The sequence below is a fragment of the Anser brachyrhynchus genome (assembly GCF_964034855.1).
Source record: "Anser brachyrhynchus genome assembly, contig: SCAFFOLD_106, whole genome shotgun sequence".
NCBI lineage: Eukaryota > Metazoa > Chordata > Aves > Anseriformes > Anatidae > Anser > Anser brachyrhynchus.
In genome coordinates, this window is record NW_027664005.1 from 94,189 (window position 1) to 103,300 (window position 9,112).

The following is a 9,112-nucleotide window of genomic DNA, read 5'->3' on the forward strand; positions in this document are numbered from 1 at the left end:
TTGTGTCCCCCCCAAAATTGGTTGTGTCCCCCCCAATTAGGGGAGGAACCCCCAAAATTGGGTGGGCGAACCCCCATATTGGGGGGGAAGAACACTTAAATGGAAGTGTGAAATTCCAGAATTGAATGTGGACCCCCCAGAACAGTCTTCAGGGGTTTAGTGTGGTAAATTTTATCGGGTTAGGGCTGTAAGGGTTTTTAGGGTTAGGGTTTCTAGGGTTTGTTGGGGTAGGGGTTAGGGTTAGATCCGTGGTTGCCATAGCGTTAGGGGTCAAGGTTCTTAGGGGTTAGGCCTAATATTAGGGCGGAAGGCCAAAATAAGAGGGTGGGAGCCCCCCCCAAAATTGAAGGGCTGAAGCCCCAAGTTAGGGGAAGGAACGTCAAAATTGTGGGGTCCCCCAAAATTGGGCGGAAGATCTTTTAATATTAGGGGGGAACCCAAAAAAGGAGGGTGGGGGACTCTAAAATCGGTTGTGTCCCCCCCAAATTAGGGGAGGAACCCCCAAAATTGGGTGGGCGAACCCCAAAATTGGGGGGGAAGAACACTTAAATGGAAGTGTGAAATTCCAGAATTGAATGTGGACCCCCCAGAACAGTCTTCAGGGGTTTAGTGTGGTAAATTTTATCGGGTTAGGGCTGCAAGGGTTTTTAGGGTTAGGGTTTCTAGGGTTTGTTGGGGTAGGGGTTAGGGTTAGATCCGTGGTTGCCATAGGGTTAGGGGTCAAGGTTCTTAGGGGTTAGGCCTAATATTAGGGCGGAAGGCCAAAATAAGAGGGGAGGAGCCCACCCAAAATTGAAGGGTTGAAGCCCAAAGTTAGGGGAAGGAACGTCAAAATTGTGGGGTCCCCCAAAATTGAGCGGAAGACCTCTTAATATTGGGGGAAACCCAAAAAAGGAGGGTGGGGGACTCTAAAATTGGTTGTGTCCCCCCCAAAATTGGTTGTGTCCCCCCCAAAATTGGTTGTGTCCCCCCCAATTAGGGGAGGAACCCCCAAAATTGGGTGGGCGAACCCCAAAATTGGGGGGGAAGAACACTTAAATGGAAGTGTGAAATTCCAGAATTGAATGTGGACCCCCCAGAACAGTCTTCAGGGGTTTAGTGTGGTAAATTTTATCGGGTTAGGGCTGCAAGGGTTTTTAGGGTTAGGGTTTCTAGGGTTTGTTGGGGTAGGGGTTAGGGTTAGATCCGTGGTTGCCATAGGCTTAGGGGTCAAGGTTCTTAGGGGTTAGGCCTAATATTAGGGCGGAAGGCCAAAATAAGAGGGGGGGAGCCCCCCCCAAAATCGAAGGGTTGAAGCCCAAAGTTAGGGGAAGGAACGGCCAAATTGTGGGGTCCCCCAAAATTGGGCGGAAGAACTCTTTAATATTAGGGGGGAACCCAAAAAAGGAGGGTGGGGGACTCTACAATTGGGGGGGACCCCCAAAATTGGTCGGGTCCCCCCAAATTAGGGGAGGAACCCCCAAAATTGGGTGGGTGAACCCCCAAATTGGGGGGAAGAAGACTTAAATGGAAGTGTGAAATTCCAGAATTGAATGTGGACCCCCCCCAGACCTGGGGAGGAATCCCCAAACTTGGGGGGGACCCCCAAAATTGGGGTTAAAGCCCCAGATCCCGGGGAGCTAAGCCCCAAATTAAGGGAAGGAACCTCAAACATGTGGTGAGAACCCCAACATTGGGGGAAAGAACCTTAATATTAGGGTGGCAGGCCAAGAAAGGATGGTGGGGGCCTCCAAAATTGTGGGGGGCTTGGAATTGGGGGGAATCCCCAAAATGGAGGGGGAACCCCAAAAGTGGGGGGGGGGAGAAGCACCAAATTAGGGGAAGGAACCCCAAAATTGCGGGGAAGAACTCTGAAATGGAGAGCTGAAAACCCGAAATTGAGGGGAAACCCCCCAAAACGGCGGGAAAACCCTCCATAAACACGAAACCGGTAATGTAACAGAGCAAAAAATGGCGTCCTACGGCAAGGTGCGAGGCTCAATTTTCTGGGGAGTGCTGGGAAATGTAGTTCTTGGCCACCGGGTTTCCGGGAGTCCATATTGTTTTCCCAGAGCATGCCGGGAGATGTAGTTCTCGGACACTGGGCTTCCGGGAGGCCATGTTGGTTTCCCATCTTTGCTAGACTCCGGGTGCTCTGGCTTCACAGAGAAACCCCCAAACTGAAAAATGTACCTGCTAATATATTGGGCTCTAAATGTAGCCCTGGGTTAATTGAATAACAATCCCTGGGTAAGATTGAAGTGCAGGAGGGGTTGGCTACGGTTTTAAGAGCCGGTTTGCAGAAAAGGGATTTCCCGTTAAGAAATGGCATATACTGATTGTTCTCTTCCTTGCTCTGCCAAGACCTGAAGCACATCTTGGAAGCCAGGCAGAATCCGTGGAGCCAATGGAGTTCTCAAGCTCGACTTCAGCTTCTTCCCAGCTAGAAGAAGCAAGGACACGCCGGCTGAGTTCCACAGGCAACGCGCCCGTATCTGTAGACGAGGATTTAGAGATGCTACTTTGGGAACTCTCAGACGGCATACTGGAAGCCGAGCTCGACTTGGACCCAGGGAAGGATGAGGATGACCTCCTCCTTGAGCTTTCCAAGATGATTGATGATTGAACTGCATAGTCCTATGGTATATTAAAAAAAAAAAAAAAAAAAGAAAAAAAAGAAAACAACTCTTCTTCTTGTTGGATACCCTGAGGTGATCCTTTTTCTAACTGAGGCTTTGCAATGAGACTTAAAGCACAGTTGGAACTGGTAGAAATTGGCAGGATCTGCACTCAGTTGTCCTAAGTTTTCCTGCTGGTCAGAGTTAAGGTCTTGTGCATGGTTCCGTAACTATAGGTGGCTACCTTTGATATCAAGAGGACAAAGCACTTGTTTCTTTTGGCACAGAAAGATGTCCATCGGCACGCTGTGGTGGCTGTGAATTGACGTAGTGATGGAGCGATGCTCTGAAGGCTTAAACGGAAAGCTTCTTCCTTCCGCCCCCCTTGGCACAGCTCGATGTTGGGCACATTGTGAAGCCTGGGTGTTCTGATTTCTCGGACAGTTGATACCCAAATCCCGGAGTTACTATGTCAACTCTTGACTTTTATTTGTGTATGCCATTGTTTTGACTGTAATCTTTTCAGATGATGAAGCTGTAGGGGCGGGAGGGAGCAAAATAATTATTCTAGCGTTGTGGACCAAACATGCTGCCAGGAGTGGTGGTGGTGGGGTCAGCCCACCCGGCCTTACTTTCAATTATCGGGGATGATAAAATGGTGTGAAAAGCAGCAGCTCTGCGATACGGCTACGCTACCCCCACTCCCTTCTCTTGTGCTGTACCAAAGTTCCCCCAAGCTTTGGTTGGTGCTTTTTGTTGGTGACAGTAGGACTCCAGGGCGAGTAGTCGGGACTCTCCTGCAGTAACTGGGTCAATTAAGGGTTGGTTTAAGTGCCTCCTGGTTTTTAAAATTGCTCCCCTGAGCTGCTGGCTCTGCTGCCTGCTACAGCAAATGTTCGGGTGCCATCAGCGTCGCACTTGGGCATGGGCACTGACCCTGCGGAGGAGAGCTGAGACTCGCGTGTATTGTGTACCCTGCCGCCAGTGATCGTTTTCCCCTAGCAGATCTATTTTGAATCATTTCCCTAAATTTTAGAGGAACTTTAGGCTCTTTGTGCTATGATTTGTGAAGCTGTAGGGGCCCTCAGGCATTTGCTGCTGGCAGAGGAAAACCGCTTGTCGAATTTGTTGTAAATACTTTCTGTTTGGACAACAACGCCTGTGTGTGTGTGTGTGTGTGTGTGTGTGTGCGTGCTTTGACGACCCCCTGCGACGCCCCAGCTCCGCGAGGGAAGCTTTGAAGCGGCTCTGGGAAAACCTCTGCGGAAGAAACCGCTGCTAGTGACTTGCGGAAAAGGGACTCCACAATCAGTGAGATTGTAAAGTAGGTATGTTTATTCAGCGCTGGGCAGCACGGGAGGTCGTGGGCATGAAGATTGATGACTCTTCCTCGTCACCGCTAGTTGACCTCTTGTCTTTGCACAGACTCAGTTGCTCCTTGGCTCTTGTCCATCTGCAGGACCAGTTTCTCCCAGTTTCTTAAGACAGGCTCACTCTCTTATTAGGAGACTGACCTTGGTAAGGGGCCCAAGGCTTCTTGCTTTAGTTAATTGGCACAATGCACCATAGTTAGCAAAGACACTAAGTAGCATCCTAGTTTAACGCTGTCAGCGCTCTATCTCTACTTGATAAGATTCTCCTAACTCCCTCTCTCACTGGAGCCCACGCAGCCCTCCGTCCTGCCGAAGGACTTCACGGGGACTTCTGCCGGCTCCGGGTGCCCGCACACAGACAGAAATGGCTTTGAGAGAAAACAATCAGGAGGAGGAGAGCTCAGAGACTGCGGCCGGCTTCGGCCACCTTCCCCTCGCTTTCCCTCTCCGTGTTCAAACCGAGCACTGTTCTGCCGTCAACCTTCGCTGCCTCTGCCCGCGGCGCCGGGCTTTCGCGTGTGCCATTGCTCCTCTACATATTTTATCCTTCCTTTTGTAAGGAATGGTCCAGCAATTCGTGTCACTAAGGGATTTGAAGGGTTACCATCGAGGCCCGGGTCTAGGTGATAAGAGAACAAAGGGGTTTTTAGGGAAAAGTGCTGACTACTGCAGGGGATGTTGCTAGAGTTTCTGAAATCCGGCGCAGAGGCTCCCAAACGAGGAGGAAGGGGGAGCTGAAGGACAATTGAAGGACAAAAGCCTGAGAGGAAGACAACCAGCATTCAGCCCGAGCAAGCCCCGAGAGACCACCAGAGACTGGTACGCAGGCGCCCCTGGGAGGGGTTTCGGATTCCGGAAACCAATTCTAATAACCCTGCCTCTTCTCGAAGTAGTAATGAATATGTATTAGCCTGGGAGCATCAAAACCAGCCGCCTTACGTAACAGGCGTGCGTCCTGGGGGAGCAGAGACTCCCGGCGCACCCAGCGCTGCTTGCTTGCCTCTATTCGTTTAATAAATTGTAAACTTTGATTGTAATCCTATTTGGATTTATAACAGCCATTTATAACACTTTTTATATTTGTATTTTATTTAAGGCTGTCTTGCCCCCCTCCCCCCCCAGCCTCGCTGCTCGCCAATAAAGCTGGCGCAGGGGCTAAGGGATTTGAAGGGCCTGCTTGTACACCTAAGGGATTTGAGGGCCTGCTTGTACACCTTTGGGGACTGCCTCTTTTGGGGGGGGGGGGGGGGGGGTGTTAGGAGCTGCTTGTATACATTTTTAGGCATTCCTCTGAGAGGGGGTTGGGAGCTTCGTGTATACTGGGGGGGGAGGGCCTCCCTCGAGGTGGAAGCGGGGGGGGTTGGAGCGTTTCTACACTGTAGGGGCCTGCCTGTACACTTTTGGGGCCTGCCTTGGAGGGGTTGGGAACTGCTTGTACACCTTTGGGGCCTGCGTCTGCGCGGGGCGGGGGGGGGTTGGGGGGTTGGAGCTGGTTTTAACCTTTCGGGCTTGCATCTGGAGGGGGTTGGGGCCTGCCTTTGGGGGGGTGGTTGTGAGCTGCTTGTATACTGTAGGGGCCTGCTTGTACACCTTTGGGGCCTGCGTCTGGGGGGGGGGTGGGAGCTGCTTGTACACTGTTAGGGCCTGCCTTGGGGGAGGGGTTGGGGCATGTGCCTTGGGGGCATGGGGTTGGGAGCTGCTTCTACGCTGTAGGGGTCTGGGTCTTGGGGGTTTGGGGCTGTTTGTACACCTTTGGGGCGTGCCTCTGGGGAGGATGGGGAGTTGCTTGTACACCTTTGGGGCCTGTGTCTGGGGGGGGGTTGGGGCCTGTGCCGGGGGGGTTGGGAGCTGCTTGTACGCTCTAGGGTCCTCTGGCAGGCTTTGGGGCCTCCCTTTGAGGGGGGCAGTTGGGAGCTGGTTGTACACCTTTGGGGCCTGAGTCTGGGGTGTGGGGGCTGGGGCTGAGGCCTGGGGCCTGGGGCATGCATCTGGGTGGTGGTGGTGGGGGGTCCAGTTCATGGGGGGGGTGGGTTGGGAGCTGCTTGTGGACAGTTGGGGTCTGCATCCGGGTGTGGCTGGGGCCTGCTTGTAGACTTCTGCAGCCTGTGTCTGGTGTTTGGGGGCTTTTCTGTAGTGTTTGGGGATTGCATTTTGGCTTTGGGATGTGTCTAGAGCTTCTGGGGCCTAGCTGTAGTGCTTGGGGCCTGCGTCTGGGGCTTTTCTGTAGCATTTTGGTAGCGTGTTTGTGATTTGGGGTCTGTATCCAGGGTTTTGCCTTTTTTGTAGTTTTCAGCTTTGTGTCTGTTTCTTTGTTGGTTGCCTGGGGTTTGGGGTTTGGATCATTAGTCAGTGTCATTAGCGTCGGGGGGTTGATATGAAGGGTTAGGGTTGTGGTTAGAGTTGTTAGGGTTAAACAGAATAAGGATTTTAGGGTAAGGGGATCAAGGTTGTGGGAATAAAAATGTTTTTGCACAGAGTTACATCGTTTAGAGGGAAGGAAGGTGGTATTGATATATGCTTGCAGTGATAAGAAAGCTTAACAGACAACCTTGTAAAATGCAGACAACCAGAATCCTTAGAGCAATTGGGTGGAAATCACGGTGTAAGAAACATTACCACCTCAAAGAGGAAAACAGTCAAGAAAAAAAATAAAATTGACTAGTAACAGGCCAGCAGCTGTGTATTTTCTGTGAAGCACTGGATAGATTGTGAACATGGATTACCCAGTCAATGGGGAAACTGGGGAGGGTCCTGGTCACCGAGAGGAAAAAAAAAATTATATAAACTGTGTTATGGAACTAGTAGGTGGCTTGTGGGACGCCTGCCATTGCAATCGTGAATAAAAATGCTACCTCACTGAGATACTTGCCTGAGCCTATGGTATTGGTTACAGAGTGTTTCTAATAAGGTGTTAGGGTTTTAAGGTTTCAGGGCTAAGGCACTAGGGTTGGGTTTCAGGGTTAGGGTTTCCAGGGTTTAGGGTTAGGATTTTAAGGTTGTTAGGGTTGGAGTTATAAGGGTTAGGGTTTGGGGGTTAGTGTGTTAAGGTTTTAAAGTATTTTGTGGTTTTAGTGTTGATAGGGTTTTTAGGGTTAGGGTCTTAGGGTTTTAGTTATGGTCAGGTATTTAGGGTTAGGGTTTTAAGGTCTTTTTTTTTTTTTTTTTAAGGTTAGGGTCTCCAGCGGTAGGGCTTTGAGAATCTTTACGTTTTGGGTTAGGGTTTAGAGGGTCTTAATTTTTAGGGTTAGGGCTTTTAGGCGTAGGTCTAGTGTGGTAAATTTTATCGGGTTAGGACTGTAAGGGTTTTTAGGGTTAGGGTTTCTAGGGTTTTTTGGGGTAGGGGTTAGGGTTAGATCCGTGGGAGCCGTAGTGTTAGGGGTCAGGGTTCTTAGGGGTAAGGCCCAATATTAGGGTGGAAGGCCAAACTAAGGGGGGAGCCCCTCCCAAAAATGAAGGGTCGAAGCCCCAATTTAGGGGAAGAAACGTCAAAATTGTGGGGTCCCCCAAAATAGGGCGGAAGAGCTCTTAATATTGGGGGAAACCCAAAAAAGGAGGGTGGGGGACTCTAAAATTGGGGGGACCCCCCCAAATTGGTTGTGTCCCCCCCAAAATTGGTTGTGTCCCCCCCAATTAGGGGAGGAACCCCCAAAATTGGGTGGGCGAACCCCCATATTGGGGGGGCAGAACACTTAAATGGAAGTGTGAAATTCCAGAATTGAATGTGGACCCCCCAGAACAGTCTTCAGGGGTTTAGTGTGGTAAATTTTATCGGGTTAGGGCTGTAAGGGTTTTTAGGGTTAGGGTTTCTAGGGTTTGTTGGGGTAGGGGTTAGGGTTAGATCCGTGGTTGCCATAGCGTTAGGGGTCAAGGTTCTTAGGGGTTAGGCCTAATATTAGGGCGGAAGGCCAAAATAAGAGGGGGGGAGCCCCCCCCAAAATTGAAGGGTTGAAGCCCCAAGTTAGGGGAAGGAACGTCAAAATTGTGGGGTCCCCCAAAATTGGGCGGAAGAACTTTTAATATTAGGGGGGAACCCAAAAAAGGAGGGTGGGGGACTCTAAAATCGGTTGTGTCCCCCCCAAATTAGGGGAGGAACCCCCAAAATTGGGTGGGCGAACCCCCAAATTGGGGGGAAGAAGACTTAAATGGAAGTGTGAAATTCCAGAATTGGATGTGGACCCCCCAGAACAGTCTTCAGGGGTTTAGTGTGGTAAATTTTATCGGGTTAGGGCTGTAAGGGTTTTTAGGGTTAGGGTTTCTAGGGTTTGTTGGGGTAGGGGTTAGGGTTAGATCCGTGGTTGCCATAGGGTTAGGGGTCAAGGTTCTTAGGGGTTAGGCCTAATATTAGGGCGGAAGGCCAAAATAAGAGGGGAGGAGCCCACCCAAAATTGAAGGGTTGAAGCCCAAAGTTAGGGGAAGGAACGTCAAAATTGTGGGGTCCCCCAAAATTGAGCGGAAGAGCTCTTAATATTGGGGGAAACCCAAAAAAAGGAGGGTGGGGGACTCTAAAATTGGTTGTGTCCCCCCCAAAATTGGTTGTGTCCCCCCCAATTAGGGGAGGAACCCCCAAAATTGGGTGGGCGAGCCCCCATATTGGGGGGGCAGAACACTTAAATGGAAGTGTGAAATTCCAGAATTGAATGTGGACCCCCCAGAACAGTCTTCAGGGGTTTAGTGTGGTAAATTTTATCGGGTTAGGGCTGCAAGGGTTTTTAGGGTTAGGGTTTCTAGGGTTTGTTGGGGTAGGGGTTAGGGTTAGATCCGTGGTTGCCATAGGCTTAGGGGTCAAGGTTCTTAGGGGTTAGGCCTAATATTAGGGCGGAAGGCCAAAATAAGAGGGGGGGAGCCCCCCCCAAAATCGAAGGGTTGAAGCCCAAAGTTAGGGGAAGGAACGGCCAAATTGTGGGGTCCCCCAAAATTGGTCGGAAGAACTCTTTAATATTAGGGGGGAACCCAAAAAAGGAGGGTGGGGGACTCTACAATTGGGGGGGACCCCCAAAATTGGTCGGGTCCCCCCAAATTAGGGGAGGAACCCCCAAAATTGGGTGGGTGAACCCCCAAATTGGGGGGAAGAAGACTTAAATGGAAGTGTGAAATTCCAGAATTGAATGTGGACCCCCCCCAGACCTGGGGAGGAATCCCCAA